The sequence below is a fragment of the Streptopelia decaocto genome (assembly GCF_964273445.1).
Source record: "Streptopelia decaocto genome assembly, chromosome: 5".
Taxonomy (NCBI): domain Eukaryota; kingdom Metazoa; phylum Chordata; class Aves; order Columbiformes; family Columbidae; genus Streptopelia; species Streptopelia decaocto.
In genome coordinates this window covers 43,619,057-43,641,011 of record NC_138659.1, presented here as the reverse complement: position 1 = coordinate 43,641,011, position 21,955 = coordinate 43,619,057, and positions in this window count along the sequence as shown.

The following is a 21,955-nucleotide window of genomic DNA, read 5'->3' as shown; positions in this document are numbered from 1 at the left end:
AATTTACTTTTGAGTTAGATCTGCTTTTCAGGTTGGTGATCTTCCCCATTCACTTAGTCCTTTGTTTTTTGTTTTTTGGGGGAGGGGTTTTCTTTTTGTTGTTGTTGTTGTTTGGGGTTTTTTTTTGGTGTGGGTTTGTTGTTTGTTTTTGTTTTGTTTTCTCTCCCCGAGTTGACTTTTCTAGCCCAAATAATGTGTGAGGTAGCCATGAAAAGAAACAAATACAATCTGCTGCAATTCTATAACAAAACAGTATTCCTGACATCCTAAACGTGTCCTGGGAATACTAGAGCTCCATAAAGCCTCCAGACCTCCACAAGTTTGTGTGCAAACAAACTGTGGTAGATGGGCTTTGCTCAAAGCAACTGTTTTTTCAGTAAAACTCTCTGGTCAAGTCTCAGGTCACCTGTTGAACTAATCTGTAGTTCCTGGAGGCCTACCTAGCCTCCAAAGCAAAACAATTCTTTAGAACTGAGATCATGAGCCTCAGTGGTAGTCTCTGTCAGCCAATGAAAACAACACACAGCTGCAAGTTTAATACCAGTTATACTAGTTACTGGATTGCAGACCTATTGCCCCAGGCTCTTCAGGAGAAAGGTAAGTGGGCAGGCTGGCAGTTCTCTGTTGCCTCTGACTGCATTCTCTTCCCCTGTGCGGCACTGCCTATCTCACTTCCAGCAAAAGTCACCATTCATGTCCATCTGCACAGAAGAATGAGTTACAGGATATCAGCTGACAGAAAGCCCTGGAACTGCTGACCAACACGCTTACCTTACATGTCTTCATTTTTCTGCTGCTAATCTTGCAAATAATAAAATAAGTATTAAAATCACACACAGCATCTGATATGTGAAAAGCACTTTCTATTTCCTCCCTAAGGACAACACCACTTATCCAAAGACTTTAGAAATGCACAACAGTATTTTTGACTCTAAACCTCCTGAGCTCCTGTAGGCAGCCTGCATCCCAGTGAGGATGGATCAAATATGTTCTAAAATAACATTAGCAAACTTTTAAAGTGAGCTCTTTAAACTCAAGAGCGCAAAAGAAAAAAAATAGCTTGCCAGGTGTTTGATTCTAAGCTCTCCAGGTTTTACTACATGACTGCATCTTCTCAGTATTTAAAAAATATTTTACAGTAAAAAAACCAAAAACACCACCTCCCACCCCCCAAACAACAAAAACCTACAAACAAACAAACCAATCACAAAAAAACCCCACCAAACCAAACCACATTTTATTGTATTTTCACATGGGATTTACTCATCATTGATATTGGAGAATGAGCAAAGGAGAGATACTCCTGCTGCAGGACATATACTCTCACCAAAACTATGCCAGTGAAAGTTAAACTTTGACTGAATCACAGTAGATATCACAAGGAACTCTCCCTGTAACCTCCTCCAGAATAAGTTCCTTGAATTTATTATTTTGTACAGAAAAGCAAACAAAAATACTACACAACCAGGAAAGTATTCAAAACTCACAAACATAGCTTCCCGAGAAAGTGAAATTGCTCTCAAAAGTGGATCTCTCGAAATTGGTCTTTTTTTAAGAAAAGAAAATAAAAATAAAAATAAAAATCCTTCTCCTCTTTGTCTACAATACAGCCAAATAAAAGGAACAGATTTTAAAATACTCCAACCCAAACTGAAGTAAGCCCTTATGGGAAGAGCTAGCAATCCAGAAAAGATAATACTATACTACAAATAATTCTGAAATGGATAAATGAACACAGAAACACACAACACTACAGAAAGTCTACAGGGCAACCTGTTTGGTAACGGGCATATCTGATTCTTATGTACATTTGTAAAGTATGCTGTCAAAGCCATTTTCATTTCCATGTTAAGTATGGACACAGCAATTGCTCCCTCTCCAGGTAGTTGGTCTGGAGACCAAGGGCCACCCTGAGTGACACCAATCCAAACCTACAGGGTACCCAACAGTAATCAGCATCAGCATTTGGCCTCGCATAGTGAAATGACGACAGATTTATAAAGGATGAGGTTTGCTCTATGACATCTAACTTGTAATGATCTCCATAGTGCAATTCTGCCTCTTTGAAAATGACTGTGTAAAACTCACCTGGTTTACTCTAGATTAATGTGCTTGCGGTACAGATGAAGACTCTTCCAGTCACCCAGTATCTATGCCACCAACATGACTAGGGATCTGCAAGTTAAGCAGGTCTTGCAAAATTCAAAGAGGCTTATGGCACAAAATAAGTAGAGTTAATGAACTATTATCTCTAATAAGTAACCCTTCTGCATTGAAAGGTCTTACTTCAGCAGTCCATCAGTATGACCAGCTCTACATTTTAGCTTCAATAAAAAGCTCTATAAAGGATTACCACTTGAAGCCAAGATGGTAAGGTGGCAAATGGGACTTGAGCATTACTCCAACACATGAATCTATCTTATACAAACTTGCTCTGCTGGTTCTAACATGTTTTCAGGGTTTTGAATTTTGTATTGACAAATCATCTCTCAACTCAGGTATGGCATCTAGCCAGCATTTTGGTTAATTTGAAAGAAATGCAATCCTTCTGACCTGCCAGGCTGAACTCAGGTGTGTACCTGTGAGTAATTCAGCACTGCATAAGTCTAGCATCAGAGAACATGGAACCAGAGCCTCAGGCTCCAAAATAAAAAGGCAAGAGACTGGAGACAGCCACAAAATCAGGGGCTGGCCCTCTGAAATTAAGACATTTCTAAAGAGGCCTCAAAGTACATGGTAAGATCCATGAATGAAAGCCATGAGTTTCAAGGAAGCTCACCAAGTTAAAAGTGTTTGAATTTAATATAGGGTCTTCTATAAGATGAAGAGACTGAAATCTCTTTGACAACAATTTATAGTATCTATCAAGAAGAGTAACTAAACAAAGACAAATTTGCCAGAATTGCCTTTCATGTGTACATCCACAAATCTGCACTAATAGCACAGTAATTGTATCCCTTAAGCTGGTCTTGCAGATGTAAATGTAGATAATATGCTTGAATCTGTCATATATCAGATACTAACCTCCATAACGCGTAAGCTCATTTCCCTGCGTTTTCCAAATTACCAAAGAAGACTAGACTGAAGCACATTAAAAACAAAAAACAGCCCCATCAATAAAATAGCTACACACCCTGCAGGTTTGCAGGCCTTCTTACTGCCCCTCTTCTAAATCCAGACCTCCCTACACAGTTCCAGAACTATTTGATTTATCTCTCTCTTCATCCTGTTGCACTATATGTCATGTGTATGTATAAAACACACACATACATAAAAATATATATAAATCTTGTTTTGAGAGGGAAATCTCCCCAAAGGCAGCATCCTGTAGACTCTAAATCAATTTATTTTAATCTAATCTTCATCTGTAATAGTTTTCTTGGCTGCAGCCATCAAGGAAACATCTTGGCAGGTGGGAAAGAATGAAAACATATAACATTTGTTTCTAATGGTTCCTGTGCACTATGTAGCTTTGACTTTCCAATACAGAAATGCCTGCAAAGCCCATGAAATATGATTGGGATTGGAACTGACCTCTGATGTAAACTTAGATCTGCACGCCGAGAACTCTCTAAAATCTGAACATAAAGACATCAGAAACTCCTTAAAATATCTATAAAAATCATTGAAGCAAAGTCACAAAATGAACTTTTCTACCCAAAGACAAAGCTGAACAGGAATTTTTCCATGCAACCATTTCACCAAACGGGAAGCCTTTTCTGCATTCTAAGGCTTTTCCTTTTATCCTCCAAACACAAGTTTCGAGTCATCCAAAGTGGTTTTCGGAAGTACTTAGACCCCAAACCCTTAGGAATCTCCCTGTATTGTCAGATTTCCACTCCCTGTTGTCAGACTCCGCACCATACTAATTGCCCAGAGGTGCAGTACCCTGCTTACAGGAACAAATTATTTTCTTGATGGAATAGCAGGATTTGCACCTGCAGAGACTGAGCTTGGGAAGCCTGGCAAGCAAACAAGCAGGCAGCTGGGGAGCCCAGCTGTCCAGCAGCCTATAGGACAAGCCTGTGGAGAGCTCAGAAGCCTGTCAGGTTGCAGATCTGTGAGTAGGCAGCTAGCTGGCAAGGTGGCCAGCCAAAACCCAAGAAACCAGGAGAGGTTAGCCATGTATCTCCTAACCTGGCTTTTGTCGGTAACACTGATGAATCAACACGCTCTGACAGAACACTTCAGTTCTCTGCCATCAGCGTTGAATAACCAACAAAATATACTAGAAAAAAAAAAAAAAAATGCCACCCACAACCTTCCTGGATTCCTGAACCCTCCGAAAGAAAACCAGCTCAAGCTCAAGATGATGTTTCTTGCACATGTTGCACTGTGGAAAATAACTGAAAGCAGATTAGGAAGAAATCCCCAGCAGGAGCCTGGTGGTGTGTAATAGAATGTCTGCAGCACACTGGTCAAGATTGCTCGGGGGTTTGTTCTTTGAAAGGCCACATCTGTAATTCACATTCATTCCCACACCTCATAAAATTGCAGAGCTGAGTTACTTACAGTGTTAACTGCTTACTCTTTAGACCACTAAAACAATAAGAAGTCGGTTTAATTTTAATTTATTAACTGAAAGAAGGTTCACGGTCACAGATTAGTCCTCTCTGGGAGCCACCACAGAACCCAAGCAACACTTGGTCTGGCACAGAACCGCTCTGCTACCAAACTCCGCTGATGGACAAGTGAACTCCAGTAGATACCACTCTGCTCGTTGCTGGAAGTGCTACCTCTCAGAGCCACAGGCAGTTTTCTATCAGAGGGTCAGATCATGCCAAACAGGAATGTGCATATGACCACATGAAAAAAAGGTTTCATCTCGTCTATTACTCCGATAGGTTTGCACCTGGCCCAGCTTGCTTTTTTTTTGCCAAGTTGATCTGAGTGCTGTAGCTGGCAGTAGAAGAGAAACTGCTTGTTTTCACTGAGCTTTCCGGTTGGCTGCTCCTCTCCATTTAGACTGGCATAACATATGCTGACTTAAAGAAGCAGCTACTGAACATGGCATTTTCTATCACATTTCTTACACAAATATCGCTAGGTCAAATCTCTCTCAAAAATAAACCTTGAACAAACAGAAAGTGCATTAAGAAATAGACAAGGATTAAATATGTATTTTATGGTTCATCTTTAATTTTTGAAAGTGCTTTTAATAAATGTAGAATAGGAGTTAGAAGACACCTATATAGAGTTTCCTAGTATCTCTTACTCTGAAGTAAAAGCTCTAATTTCACACGCTTTTCTAAACCTCTTGGTGACTGCAAACACATTTGAATTTGACCTGTAAAGACAACAATCACCAAATTATTCAAACAAACAACAAATTAAGAAACTAGATCAAGAGATAAGTTTAAAAATAATTGAACCGAGAAGCTTTTCCAGCTTCCTTTCCTTCCCATGCTCCAAGAGAATGTGTTGCATTCACATCAAGAAATCAAATTCATTATCAACTATTTTGATGACTGTTACATGATGATGTATTGGTTCAATCACTCCCCAGCCCTCAAAAATTACAAGCTCATGTCTCCTGAAATAATATGCCTTTGCTCCTAGTACATTAAATAAGAAAACAAAATTGGAAGAGAATGAAGCTCCAATTTGTCAGAATAAAAAAATTGAGACAGACATGGATTTTGGTTGTACTGATGGCTATATTCACTGCGGCAGGCAAAAGAGATAAAGGAGCACGTGGCAGCATTACCACCTTTCCAGAAGAGTTCTGCCAGAGAAGAACAGCCATACAAGCTGTTCTACAGAACACATACCAACTCAAAACACAAACTATTTTCTTCTATAATATATGTTGTAATTGAGCAACTGTTTTATAAGAATCCAAAGGCATAAAAATAATAGAAAATAACTATTATTCAGCAGCTATCAGTTATGATTCAAAGTTCTCAAAGAAGGAACAGCAGCGAAGCAATTTTAAGGAGAGTGTTAAGTATAAACAAAATAGGTGAAGCAAGAATGAAAAGCATCTGGGATGATTCTAGGATTTATAGGCCTTCAAGAACACTGTAATTTTCACCCTTTGCCATCTCCGTCGACTACCTTGCTCCAGTATAGCTTGTGATTAGAAAGCTAGAATGGGAAAACATAGGATATTTCCAATTCCCAGTCCCACCAGTCACTGTTGATAGGGTACTGCTAAACACAGAAATTTACTGGTTCTCTTTGTCCTCTATGAAACACAAGCTCTTTGAAATAATCAGAAGGGAAAAAATGGTGTCAAGATTTACTATTAAGAAATCAATAAGAACTTGAATGTTTGAAAGCCAAGATTTTACATTCAAGATCTTTTGAAAAATCTAAAAACTTATTTCTCCTGAAAATATAATCCCATTTTAACACTGTAGGCAAGACACTTTCCTGAGAATCAGTATCCATTTCTGACCCTGATACAGCTCTGTTAGGAACTTATGGGCAAGAAATGTCACCTTTCCATACCTCAACCTACTTTTACATAGAAGAGAAAAATTATTGTAACCCACTTTGATGAGGTCATACCTTTTCATTATTATTTTGAAAACTGAACCTGCCAAGAAACCAGTTCCTCATTTTCTCTGGACTTTTTTCACTGTCTCAAGCAATGGGCACCATTCAGTCTAGTTTTCTGTCTTACTTTTAAATCTCAGAGCCTGAAGTTCCACAGTGTCACAGAACAAAACACTTTAGAGATCCCCAGTGGTGAACAAAACATTCACCCATAACATTAAAAACTAAACAAATAAAACCCACTACATAACAGATAACAACAACAACAGCCCACACAAAAACACCACCACCACCAGTAGACTTTAATGGCACAATACTGGGTTTGGACTCCTTAACATATTATTTTCTTTCTGCTCCCACTCCCACAACTATCTGCTCATTTATAGTAGGCAAAACCACCTACATTTCAATAGAGGAAGGAAAGCTCATACAACCTAACTGCTATTTATTTTTAAAATACATTTCCTCTTCTGTCTTGTGACAACTGAAGAAAGTTTGAAGTATTGGAAAGGCTGTAGTTGTAGACATACTACTGATTAGACCTCAACAATTTAATTCTAAAGCCATTGTTTATAAGTTTACTGTGCTTAACTATCTTCATTCTTAGGCACTACCATTACATATTGAATACTTTAAGAGCTACCATAAGTCCAAAACAGTAAAGGGTCTTAAAATCACTATGAATTTAGAAGGCTTTCCACCTACAGCCCCCACCCCAAGCTGACTACTAGCTCTTAGATAACATGAATTTTAAAGGAGCTTCAGGATCTTCTTATTTCTCATTATTCCCTAAATCTAGGGACATTTTAAGAATTATTAAGTATTTTAGTGCTCCAGTGACCTCCAAACTACCTATAGTACACTCATTTCAGATCATAAGCCAAGTGAGCAGCAATTTCTCTTTCAATAGCATTGCCAAGTCTTTCACCATAAAACATCAATTGTAGCCTTTATACAGCAAAGAAATACAGTTCATCTGCTGATGAACACTCCCAAGTGGCCTAGATATTTGAAAACGGTAGGTACCCAACATTTCAGGTTCCTTTGAAAGTCTCTACTTACACACGAAGTAAAAAAATGTCTCAAACCCTTTGCGTTACAAATATCTACTGCAATTTAACAGGCTGTTTGTATGCACTCTCACTGAAGGCTGGAACAGGCTCACTAAGTCTTCTTGGCTATTAAACAGGAAGCATGGATAATATCAAGCATATCCATATTAGACAAGGACCCCCAAATAACTGAATCCTTAGCACTGTGACAATTTCCGCTCTTTTAATTCCTCTAAGCTACTATCTTCTTTTCTAACACATCACTAAGCCTGTGTCAGAATCAGCATCCATTTGGAGCTGAGCTAACATCATCTTCAAGTAAGAAAGCAGAGGATGGGGTTAGAGGTAGCCCATTTATTTTGCTAGTAATTCATTTCATAGTAAACTAGCTCTATTCACTAGTCCATGAACATCACATACATTTACACTGCCATTTCATGCTGCAGTACATCAATCTGACACCATCTCTCAAGGGGAACCGTCTATATGCAGTCCAAATGGCTTTTCAGATGAAAAATAAGGGCAATAGCCTTTTACCTCTGGAGATTTGGGTTCAAATTCTTTATTAGGTCACAAGTTAAAATTAGTTAGGTGCTCTCATCCTTCCTTATGTGCACCTCACAAAACTGCTACTCATTCAGGCACTGTCTGATACAACCAGCAGCCCCTGCTCCAGGGGAGGCTGCCCAGGGCCACAGTGAGGAGGGACACCACCAGGTTGTTGACATGAATATGGAGGAGAAAAGGGAATGTGGAAGGGGAGAAAGGAAAAGAGAGATGAATGCAAAGTACTCATTGGTTTTTGGCAGTATTAAAAGCCAGATTATTTTTATTATCCTGACCTTTGTTTTTCAAAGTGCCAACAAGTATGTTGAGGTTGAGCATTTGACAGTGAAGGGCCTTCGTACGTGCCTTGGTTACCTTATGGACCACATATATATAACATCCGCAGACTGTAACTGGCTACTCACGGAACAAAGCAAATGGCCAAAACCATACTGTAAATATTCCCACAATCATAATGAAGGAATCATATTTTTTCAGACCTATATACTCAATGTGTGACATTCAGAACTACCTGACAAAGAATTGCCACCTACCACGATCAAAAAAATAATGAGTTGGTAGTAGGTTTACAGTTGTGCAATGAAAACCTGGGCTTTGACTATTTACTTCAGGCTCTCCCTGGTTTCCAGCTTTGAAGATATTCACTCAACTAGAAGGACAGACAGTCTAGAATCTTGTTATTCCTGCTCAGAGCTGCCAATCTAGTTACAATGAAAGACTTCGCAGACTTTGTAGAACATAAGAGTAAATCAGCGCCACCTGCATAGAACACACCAGCACCATCTGCATTATAAAGTTCTCACTGAAGTACATTATTGCATTACACTGAATCAATAGCAGGAAAATGTCAGAAACTCTGTTGTACACCCAAGTGCATGTTAAATTTTAGATTATCCTATTTTCTACTGTACCAAAACTATACTGCTGTACATAAGGATGTATTAAAAAAATGACATTCAATTATTAGCTAAGTGTGTTTTACACTTAAATGTAGGGAAGCTACTTACCGTAACAGCATTTCCAAAGTAAGGAATTTGACTGCAATACAAACTATGTGTTTATTCACAACCATATTCCTGTGAGACAAAGTGTTTTATCCCCACTTGACAGATGAAAATTTAAGTGCAAGGCAGAATAACTTGCCCAATCCTGCATAAGAGCAGCTCTGAGAAAAAGCAGAAATTTGAACCAACCAAATCCTCCACTAGCCTCTCTCTTTGATGTTTCTGAGCTAAGCTCCTACTAGAAAATATTAAAAACCATTTTCTCAAATATTATATCATAAACAAGCAAGAACATATCAATGACTGAATTATTTAAAATGCAAATCAAATGCATGCAAAAAGATCTGATAACCACCATGGAAAAAAGACAGTTTCCAAAGAAATAATCTTCCCAAATCCCTACACTTTTCCTTGTGCTGGACATGATCTTTGGGTAAAAGGCATGGCAGGAAAAGGAGCATAGATATGATCTTTTTCCCCAAAACTTATCTCCTTCAACAACTGGATTCTATTTCACTTATACTCCCACTTGACTTGTACAAGTTTATATATCATTTCCCGTATAGAAATTACGAACGGAATGGATATTTGACATATTATTATAACTGACACTCAACTTTGCTAGTGCTCCTGTACCCAGCCAGCTACTATGGATGCTTAAATATTCATTGTAGTTTTGTGCATACCACTAACAAAAACATTTATTTTTTTAATATGTAATCTGCAATTAATTACATGAACCACTGGATATGCTACTTACACTAATTAAACTTCAATAGGCACTATTTTGCAATACATGGGTAGTTAACACGCAACACATTTTCTTAAATAAGGCACTTCATTAAAGAGTATTGCTAAGATCATTGAAGTGTTTCATCTTCAGTACTGGATGCAACTTACAGCAAAATTAATATCATGTGTTAATGATGTGTATACCTGGGATTTGGTTGACTACCATCTTTGCCTAGACCTTGCCTGTTAAGCATAATCAGACATATAAAATTCCTTCGGGGCATTTGAATAGAATTTGCAGAAAATTATTTCATGTACTGTGGCTTACAACAAACTTAGAAATCAGAGTAATCTGTCGTGAGCTCTTTTAAAGCCAGGTTAGATTTTTCTGAAGCATTGTTCTGGTCCTACTTTGAGACTACAGTCTCACATTTTGATACGTCATTTTTCTTTATTAAGAACATTCAGGGACAAATTTTGCAAAAGTGTTTAAGCACCTAGTGATGCAGGCAAGCAGCTTGTGTTATTTTTCAAAATCACTTAGGCAGGTTAGACAGCTAAATCTCACTGAAATTAAGGAGAGTTAGGCATCTCACTTAGGCACTCCAAAATGTTTAGCCAAAGTTTATTTGCATTTTCAGGCTTCTAATCATCTTTGAACAACTTTGTGATAAGTTTTCATTTATGTAGGCTGGCCCCCAGTGCAATACTTTCTATCACCTCACTTCAAGAGCATACCTCATTAAGCAAGTTGCAGAATTTTATTGCAGATCATGTTAAGACAACTTATGAGTGAAACAGGTGACAAGTTTTTCTTCTATAATTTGGGTTTTTTTGTTTTCTTTACACAGGTAAAGAGACAGTGTGGGCCAGTGGATAATGTGAAAGGACTGGTTTATCCTAAAATCTGTTCATTAACTTAATCAGCTTTTTAATAAAGTTCAATTTAGTTTAAAACAAAATAAAGAATGAAGTGAAACACTGAACATGAAACTCATTATTTTATTCACCTTGCCTAAAAAAAAAAAAAAAAAAAAAAAAAATCCATTTCTCTGTAGTTAAATGGAGAAATACTTAAATTTGAATTAAATTTGAGAAGAACATGACAAATACCTCATTTTACCTCAAAATATTTGTGCCTCCAGCTCTTTGGTTTATAGTTTTCTGTTGAATGAGGAACTCTGGGTTATGAAACATTTCAACTAAAAATTTTAAAGACTAAAATTTTAGAAAATTGAAATGCATCTGTCTTACCTAGGAAATATATTCATAGTCATATTTTTCTAAACCAGAAAATAACAAAAGATCTTCGCTTGCTTAATTTTAAGATGATGTTCTATGGAAAAGGACTCAGAGTAGGTCACAACACTCCAGTACAACCATCACTCCAGCTTAATAACACAAGGAAACACAAGGAAATTTCTACCATATCTGATTTAAAAGAGTTGAGATCTCAAAGAGAAGTTCCTCTAAAGGGCCATAAAATTGACAGCTGAGACACAGGAGAGACAGTCTAATAATCAATGCCACTAACAGAAAGACCATAAGTGAGTCATACCATTATCTCTGTTCCCTTTGATCTGCAGACATGGGTGGGTGATGAAGGTGAGACTCTGGAAATACTATGGGGAACAGAGGTACTGTGAGGCAGCCAAGGTTAGAAAAAGGTAAAAAGGCAAATAAATTGGAAACTAGGCTTCAACAGTGTGATCGAACATCACTAAAACATAGTTTTCATCGAATGACTTAAGATTTACTTGAAAAATATTTTTGACTCGCAGATATGTTTCTAGTCTGTGACAATTCTAATTTTTTAATTTCATTTTCAATCAAAAATATCTTCAAACATTTTTCAAGATATCCAAGAGACTATCTTGGATTTTTTGTTTTCCAAACTGTGGGTTTTCCTTCTTTAAAAAAGGATATTTTCCAGTATGTGGTTCTTTTCATTAGAAGGAATTTTAAGGAAGAATTGGCTGCCTCTGATGATTCATAATTGTACATTTTGTGGCTTCAATGACAGGATTTTTTTCCTTTTGTAACAGGCATTAATTTATCAAATCAGCACAAGTTTAAAGCTGTCTTTTCTACATATGTACAATACAGTTTATCTCAAGGTAGAAATTTAATCATTTCCCAACTTATGTTTATATAAGGGGAACAGTGGGGTCCAAATGTAAGATGCTACATATCATAAAATAATAATCACTCTAATAGGTAGGTGCTGAAGTTGATTACTGACTTAAAGCTTATAGAATAAATGTACTAGGAGAAGACTAGAAGCAAGGAAAGATACATGGAATACATCAAATTTAATCAGGCAAATGTATCCCCGTCAGGCTACTTTACCTGACCTAAACTTTCCACTGGGAAACCAGAGTTCAGGTTAGTATTTCTGCAATGTAATTTCAGGTGCAAAGTCACATTATAAAAGAAGCATGGAAGCTACTTCTCACACTGTGATTTGCATGGCTAGCGAAGCAAAAGGCAAGTACATTGTCCATCCCGAACCTACAGTAAAATAGTTTATTTATTTCAGACCACTCGGAAGACTCTAATTCCCTTCTCCCCCAGCTGTACAGTGTGCTCTCAGGAAACATCTTTAATTGAGTCATATCTCTGACAGGAACAGGAAAAACTGTCTGAAAAGTTATATTTTCTAGGTTTCCACTGAAAGTGTTTAATATGCTTGAGTCAAACAACTACTTGACTTGAAAACAAAGTTTCTATATGATTTCTCATAAAATGAGATAATCCTTCTTTCCCCAAGACGTGATTCTACAAGCTGGCTGACTACAGATACTGCAAAAAAATAAGGGGCTGTTACCTTGTCCCTTGGAGGGATTTCTGCAACTCACAACTGAGGGCCTAAAAAGGAGTATGAGAGTGGGTTTGTTTCCACATAGAGGAAGGTTGCACACCCTTCTAACTCAAGCTTCCCACAAACATACAATCTTAACTGCAAACGCATATTTCTGTAGGCAATGGCAAAGTGCTATATTGACAGCTGAAGTGACAGCATTACCTAGTTGAGCTCTTCTTTAATGTTACGCATTAGTGTGTGACCTAGATGGAGATATTTAACGGGGTACCTTATGTACCTTTATATGAACATAGCCTTGTCAAAGAAATGGGTAACTCAATTGTAGAAGCACTGACACTGAGGATGGGACACAAATGAGTCTTCCTAGAGGTCCATATTAACTCCTCCCTTCCTCTCCTTTTTCATGTCAGCTCTGATCACCTGGACAGTCCAGGATAGAGAGGAATCTTCCTCCATGCAGGTGAAGCATCAAGCTTTACCCAGTATGACAAAATATTTCAAAAACAAACAAAAAAACAAACTGGAGCCACTAGCCTGTTAATTTTAACTCATTATTGACTACTTTGGCAGAAAATACTTTAAACAACCTTAGCTCTCAATTAGCAAGGTATTTGTTGTAGAGCTTGTATCAAATTTTTATTCAATTTTGTTTAAGCACAGTTCTGTAAATACCCTAACATTGCCTGATGGAAAGGGATGACATAGTAAACAGATACACAGCCACTCAGCAAAAAGTAAAAATGGCCTTCAATAATTTTTTTAAAGTATCTTGACAAAAGCAACAATGCATCATTTCATCTATAAATTCCAAAGTCTCTAAGTACTCCTTAAAATTCCTTCTGTGTAGATAATCATATCAGTCACTGCCACATCATCCTTCCAGCAGCCCTGGGTTTGGCAGACAAGATGTAAACCAGGCTTTTTGATGCCCTTTTAAACCTGCTTTATTTTTCATTTCTCCTCCCCCTTTGCCGCCAACTCAGACTCAATTTATAACAGATGACACTAAAATAAAAAAATCCTATTTGACTAGTCAAGGTTCTTTCCCTCTCCCACCCCCAAATCCAGGTTTTATTAAAGAGAACACATTGCTCATACAACCTCACGTTCAGCTCTTGGCATTAAAAAATTTAACCACAAGCTGACTTGGTTGTCTATATTTATGGAATTGAAAGATGCCCCACCTAGTTTATTATAGATGGGAATACCAGAGGGAGGAAAGACAGAGCAGATCCAGCTTGCAGCAAGGCTGCCCAAGAAGCTCTATCCTTAGTTTTCTTGACAGACTCTCTGTGGGTCTGATGCAGAGGAGTGACAGCACCTCATCAGTGCGATTTCCACTGCGTTCTGCTGGTGCTCCGACTACTGCTTTGTCTGAGTTTCTGCCATAAAAGATCATTTCATTACCCAGAGGATCAGAGCTCAAGAGGTTCTTGATGACAAGTTTGAACGTTCTTTGTTTGGACCTAATTTAGCATTCACATCAACATTAACTTCTTTCTGCACAGCACCATTTCCAGTGTAACTGCTTCTGTTACGTTCCGCTGACTTACAGTACGGTTAGACACTTTTGTAACAACTGCAACTGAGCAAGAATAGTTTTCCAACAGACTAATTATTGTTTTGTCTATATAGTCCTTGTACTATAGAGAACAGGGCTGAATATTTTCCTTTTAAATACAAGTTTTGCACAGAACTGAAAGGTTCTTTTTGCTGTTCAGCATATATAAACATTCCAGTAACTAGGAGCTGCTTTTCTTATTTCTGTATGTATAACCTGAGAAGGTATTTGACTTCCATTTACAGAGAAGTTTCTTAGGACAAACTCTTCACATGGTTTCCACTTTTCTAAGAATGAAACAGGTAAAGGAACAAACCCACAGCAATATATCTCTCAGCCATCATTAATCAATATATGCAAGGATACACATGTTAATACGTGTATATTTACAGATATTCACATACACACACATACATATATGTATACAAAAAGCTGTCCTAGCACATTTCTGCACAAAACTCTGTACAAACCACTCTAAGCAGCAGGTAGGACAAACAACAAAAGACATACAGAATCTGCAAACAGGACTTTGAAATGGATGTTCAGGGCAAAGTTCCTACTGCAATTTGATACCCATCACAAAACACTTTGTACAGTTGAAAACCATTGCAGTATCATGTGTCTATCAGGGACAGACAAATGCTACCTCCTTTCCCAGTGGATATGGCAAGCTTGGATGCCTCCAGAGAACAGCACTAAAGCCCAACTCATATGAAGAAGTCCATCAATACTAGGTTGTCACTTCTGGAGCTCACACTAATATGCTTTCTAGACTTCTAATACTCAAACTTCTGGCTTTGAGTTAAAAGTAAATAGTTTTGCTCTTGAAAACTTTCGACTGCAAAACATCAAGACAAACTGTCCCATCAGTTCTATATCTATCACACACAGATGAGAAACCCTCACCATATGACACAGATGTTGACAAGACCAATTCACCTCAATGTATGAGGCACAAAGGTATTACAGTGAAAGATGTAAGGAGAAAAAAATACCCAGTGGCAGGAACTACAGCTGCCTGATGAGAAGATTCTGACAGTTCTTTTAAGTGATGAAGATTTATTTAGAGGCTCAGGAATCCGTAAGTTCAGATGCTTGTCTAAACCTCCTCATTTGTGAAAAAAAATATGTTTGAAGTGACCATAGAAATCCTATAACACAAAAGCTAGAGGTAAGGGAGCTGTGATGAAGGTGAGAGTCTGATGGTATTTTGATATTCTGCTATTTATTCAGGGAGAAGCCATGAAACAAAGAGGCTGACAGCTTGTTAAGCAAGCAGAACTTAGCAAAAACAAATTGGATTCACTGTTGAGACTGCTGAAAATTCTAAGCTCAATATGAGTTTTTGGTGAAAAATTAATTTGGCGCTCACTACCATCTGTTCCAAATATTCCAAGTGGGTACTAACAACCTATCACTAACACGTGAAGGATTTGAAGCTGTGGAAGTAATCAGTATGGAAAATAATTCCTGTCTCCAGGAAAGAGAGTCTGTCTCAAACAAACCACATCCAGCATTTCTGCCCTTCTGAAAAGTCTTCAACCATGAATTTAACACAGAATACACTGGTTAAACACTATACCAATGAAAATTGTATACTTTCAAACTTCGACTACAATTCTAATACTATCTGGTTTGCTTTCCACGTTAATACTAATATATTTTAAAAGCAACCAATTGGAAGGAGTGGAAACAAGGACAGTGTAGAGGAAGCATGCTATAGGAAAAAAAAAAAATCCACATTCTGAGCCCATTTTACCATCATGCTCAAAGTTTTAATTTTCATTAATGTTAACAGAAACTATGTAAAGCTAAGTGCAGAATTCATTCCAGTGCTGCCTTCTTCAAAAGATGACTAAACACCTTGAATCACTATAAAACCAGAAGCTTAAAGACTATTAAACACACAGGCACCCAGCACCCTGTTTTTAAACATACCAGCACCCAGCAATGCTGACAGCAGCACAGCGTTCTCAACTCTAGTCTAGCTTGGCAGGACCAAAACAATCTGGCCCAGCCCAGCCCAGCCCTGTCCTGCACAGTACACACAAGATCTTCACTGCAGCAAGCATAGAGGAGTGAAAAGGGCTGGAAGGTCTTGTCCACCCAACCGCTGGTCCTCCTCCTTTTCCCTCAATACTTCATGCACTCTCTTCCCACAAAAATGACAGATCACTGGTACTGTTTTTGGATTCATGGGGGGCCCAGCTCCCCAAGAACTAACGCACGAGGAAAAGTGGTTTGGGTGCTGGTGGCTGCTGCTCTGTGCACAGAGAGCTGACTGGGAACAGGCAGGGGAGCGAGACAAGACCCAAGAGAGATTCCTTACAAAGACTTCACTGCCCTTCATCTAAAACATTAAACAGTATTACAAGCGCCATGCCTGTATCATGAAAGATTTAACTGGTGAAGCCTTATCATCACCCTCACTGTCACCAATTTTCATGTAAGTTAGACACATCTAGCCTGATTAAATATATAGAAACCATCCAATGTAAAAAGAAGCAGTTTTATAATTTCAGATGACAAATTAGAGACTGCATCTGAGACTACCTGGTGGGAACTGTTTGAATAAGGATCTTGATTGGCTAAAGCTTTTGCAGATAACTGAGGTTTTGCAAAGTGGTTTGGTTTAGTGTCTAGAAAAAGAAAATGAATTCTAACCACTGAGTGCACAGACAGATTTCATACTCATGGTTGGGTCTGCTTGTCACAGAAAGTCTACTTTGAGGCAGCCACACAAGGTCAACAGCTAGGTTTTCTTTAAAGAGCTCACTGCTCTATGAGAGATAACAGTATCATCCACTTTTTCTGTGTTTACTCTGTTCCAGGGAGCAGTATCAAACTACAGATGGTACTCTGCAGGGGGTGTAAATAGGCCAGAATCCCATGGATTTACAGAAGAATGTAATTAATCTACCAGCAATCTGTAGGTTAGCCTCTCAGCACCTATTTAACAACAACCTCAAGGTAACCGAATATCCCATAAACCTGACAGCATTAACCACAAGTGCCAAATCTTGTAAGGGTGGCTTACAGTTCACAAAAGTGAATCAAAACTCTCTTGACTTTCCTAAAATGGGGAGCAGGGGTGGTACGGAATGAAGTGGGAATATGATGATCTTGACTATCCAGGGAAGGCAGTTCAAGAAGCTCCTTTGTATTTTATCTTACTATCCTGTTACCTTTCAGGCACCTTCACTTTTTTTCCCCATCTTTCTTCTGTGCCTCACCCATTCCTTTATACAACACTTCTACAAGGAGAAGGAAAGAATCAATGTGTCACCACTGAAGTTTTTAATAAAAGAACTCTAAAAGGACAATCAAAGACAGGAATTTTAAGTCTAATAAAATTTGTCTCCTACATCTGATGTGAATTGACTCATGGCATATGCGGCATGCTGATTGATATATCAGGTGTTTTTATCCCTCCAGATGAAGGGTGTCTTGCCTCTGATAGGACAACTTTTGTCCTTCAGTTTTACAAGAAGTTCAAATACAGCTTTTAGATCACATTTGCTAATGTGTTCAGCCATTAGGACTTGGCTATTTTGCACTGTTAACACACTGTTTCAACACAAAGGTTGCATAGCTTAGATATATCTTAAAAGTTAAAGTTCCATTGTAGTTTTTTTTTTCTTCTTCACATACAAGTAGCTCTGTTTATTCCCAACTCAGCAGCCAATCTATCGATTAAGTTGGCTTAGGTCAGCTCAACTCTGCAATTCCAGCCTCAATCCTCACATTGTTTTCCAATAGCTTGCTTTATTGACTTCAAGACCTTGGTTTTGACTTTAGGATCCTGCTTTTAGCTTTAACCCTGTCCTGTGTTCTTTGCTGAAGTTTTATTTCACTCTTGCCTCAAACTGTCCAAAGGAATTTCAGCTGAATGTAAAGATGTGTCTGCTAGGCTAAAAGGGAAGAAACTAAATTAAATATCAGTAAAAAGGCATACAAGGCCTGTCACACACTAGTTTCAGAATATGTATTTTTCAAGTGAATATTATGCCATATCAAAAGCAATCTTCAAAACAACAGCTTGTACCATTTCCTCTGCTCTACTAAAACTCAGTAGGGAATCACTGATCCTCTCTGCATAGCTCATTTGGTAACCTTTGGTATCTACAATCATGAAACATTTCCCACTTATATGGGTGAATTAGAGACAGCAGGTCTGATTTTCTACCATCTCACACTTTGTTGGATCACATTTGTGTTGAGCAAACTGTAAAATCTCTTTATTCCTATCAGGTAGCATTTTTACTGACTTTGTCCTGTGGAGAATCAGGCACACAAAACAGACTTGAACCAATGCTAGGAGACCCCTCCATGTGAATGGGAGGGCAGAAATGGACTTTTACAATAGGCATTGTTCCGATAGATGAATGGCATTTTTCAAAAATCCAGTGGTGGTTACATTTGCAATTCTGTACTACACTTCTATAGCTGCAGTTAGCATTCTGTAAACATACTTAGTTTGTTCTATTTGTTTTACTCAATAAGCATGAGAGATTTGTGTGTGAATAGTTCTAAATATATATATTTTCATTGAACTAACATATTGTTTGGGTTGGTCAGTAAAAGCTTTCTTGAAAAGCATGCTTCTGGATGTGTTTATTTCTGCAAAAATAAATATCCTATTATTTCTGTGGTTGACAGTCAGCTTTGTTGTAGTTCCGCATGAAAAACAGAGTATATTGATTAGAGAAAAATACAGCTATGTTCCATCTTTCTCCCTTGCCTCAATAAAAGAACAACATTTACATATTAATTCCAGGACTGAACAGCTGCATTCCCTAGAAAGCACCATTCATTGCAACAGTGAGCCCCTGAAAGCAGGCAGGAAAAAAAAAGGAAAAGAAAAGGAAAAAAAAAAAAAAAGGAAAAAAAAAAAAAAGAGTAGGCATAAATCTTAAGGTGGATGGAGACACTGATTTTGCAATTCTTTTGTATTTCCAAAAGAAGTACCCTTCATTTTAAGGAGTGCACATAGACACTTCCATACAGCCTACCGAGAGTATTCCAACTATCAGACAAGCAAAAGAAACACGATTATTTCCATTTCACAAGGCAAACAGAGGCATAAAGGGATTATTTACTAGCTTTAGAATACCATTTACCTATAAATTGAAATCTCTATTCTACATAGAGAGGTAGGTGATTTGCCCAGGATTACACGAGACATCCATGGCACAGTCAGAAACAATTTCCATCTCCAGTTCCTATTTCCATGTCTTATCATTTAAAGACTCATGCTTTTGTCTTCTCTCTTTGTTATATAATTTTAATACACATTGAAAACATAAATACATGGTGGTTGTTTTGTCAAGAACTGCAACAAAGGCTTAAGTGTGTTCTGCGCTGCTGTAAAAATCTGTGGGGTTGGAAGGCGAAGCCTGCTGCTGTGATGCACTGAGCATTAACTTATTTTTGAAGCACAGAAGAGTATTAAGAATAAGACTAAAAGTGATAAATTCTTGTCGTAGCTGGATTTGTCACTCATGTTTCCGAAATCTGTGAACCATCTCTGCCATTGGTGATTTCCCTGGTGATCAAGAGATGTGAATGAAAATAGATAGCTTCCCACTGCAGCCTCAGAGGGAAAAATTGGTGTGAAGCAGGAATCTCTCTTAATTCTCAGAATATTTCATACTTCACCTTCCTGGCATCAAAAGGGTCCAGTTAAGCTAGAAATGTTATATTAGAACCAAATGGCAGGACTATTCCTGATGAGAGTCTATAAGAAGAGCAGCACTTGATTTAGAAAAGACACAAAAATACAACTTAAGGTCCAACCCTGGAAACTCAGCTCCACTGCCAGCATCTATGACTAAGCAGATGAACAGGGACTGCTTTTATAAGCCATGAAGTTTCACAGTATATTAATCTAGTTTAAGAAGCTCTCCTGCTTCCCAAGTCACCCCATCACTTTGCTCGCTGACTCCTGTTCTTACAGGCACAACTGCTTTGGGGCCATGTGGCAAATTCAATCAAGCAATTATAGAGGTTAAAAATAACTCTGCAAAACACTGTTGTTTTTAATTCAGCCTACTTGAATTCAATCATTGGACTTCTGCTTAATATTCACTAGCACTGCAAGCAACAAGGGCAGAATGCTTCATGACAACTTTTTAAGAGAATGCCATTTATCAAAGTTTTAGGGAGAAAAAGCAACATTATTGGTCTTATTAAATAGAATTAGTACCTATTGGCCTTGAAAGCCAGCTGTTGTCCACAAGAACTGACAGTCTCTGGCAGGTTACATTATCTCCTCCTCAGCAGGTTCAGAGCCACCAAGCCCATTTGCCCAGTCTCCCAGCCATGGAGGAGTTTGCATGTACCACAGCCCACAATTTTTGGTAGAACACCATCTTTTCCACAACTCACAAAATCTTATGCAGAAAACCTAATTATTTATGTTTTCTGAAAAAAAAAAAAGAGTGCTACATGTCAGCAATACAAATTAGGAGCTTACTTGGCTGCCTCCTCAAACTTCCAACAGGTTTTTGCTTATTTTTGCTACAGACTTTTGCTTATTTCTCCTCCCCTGTATGTTTTTCTTCGTCTAAATTAGAACTTAATGGAACTTTTGAAATATACAATCAGAAGTTAAAGGCAAGGTAGCATTTTTAAAGCTTATTCAGCTGTAGCTATGAGATCACACAGTTAAACTACCAGAAACTGAAGTCATGCAGAGGAGAAATGTCAACTCTAACAGAAAGTGTATTTGAAATAATAGTGGTCAACAAGAAAAAGAGGAAAAGGTAAACATAAAAAGGATTCTAGCATTTCCAGAAATGCTACCACCTTTATGTTAGCTTCCTAAAGGACTCAGACAAGATCCTGTGCCACAATAGATTACATGATTTTTAAAGAAAACATACTCTGTCTTGGCTTTTTTTTTTCCCTCCCATTTTGTAGCAAGAGGTCCTGCTCAGACAAGCAATTATCAACAATACTAGCAGGAAAGCAAAACTGACTGTAGAAGTTAACACATAAAGAAAAATCATACCTTCTGCTGAGTTCTTCCAGGAATGGTTTTCATATTTGCTGTTTCTCACAATCCAGCATTCCACCACCTGGATCACTTTACGGTGAATGAAGAAGGCTGTTGCATTTCTCCTGCCCCGTTAGCAAAAGCGACTAGGAGTCAGTGGGCCTGAACTCAGTGGTCATTCTGCCATTTCCACAGTTCTATTCCTCTTCGGCATTACTCCTGTAGGTTTAAAAAGAGGTATGATGATTGTGACTGTCACATGTGAAAAGCATACTCTACTTTTCTAAAAAGCTCTTCCATGAACTTTCTGCATGAGAATCACTTGAACAAATTCAGCATAAGTATTACAAGCAGAGTAACTCTCATCAAAATGCCTCAAATTAGCAGTATAAGCCTAGCTTGGAAAACTTCAGCATCAATTATACACTTAAAGCCACAGAATTTTAATGTCTGGAGGAAGCTTGCATTTTCATCAAACATAAGGCTCAAGTGATGTCTGACTGAGCAGTTCAAGAGTGCTTCTTTTAACTAGAATACTGAAAACACGTGCTGCCAGAAACTTGGCTATGAATAACCATTTACTACTTCAGTTAAATAACAGAATTTTCTTGCACAAAGCACCTCTTTGCCACAGTGACAATGCCAGCCTAGGTCTAATTAACAGCATTTTGTTACTAGTTATTAATATACTGTGTAGCTCTTCAAAAAGCAAACTAG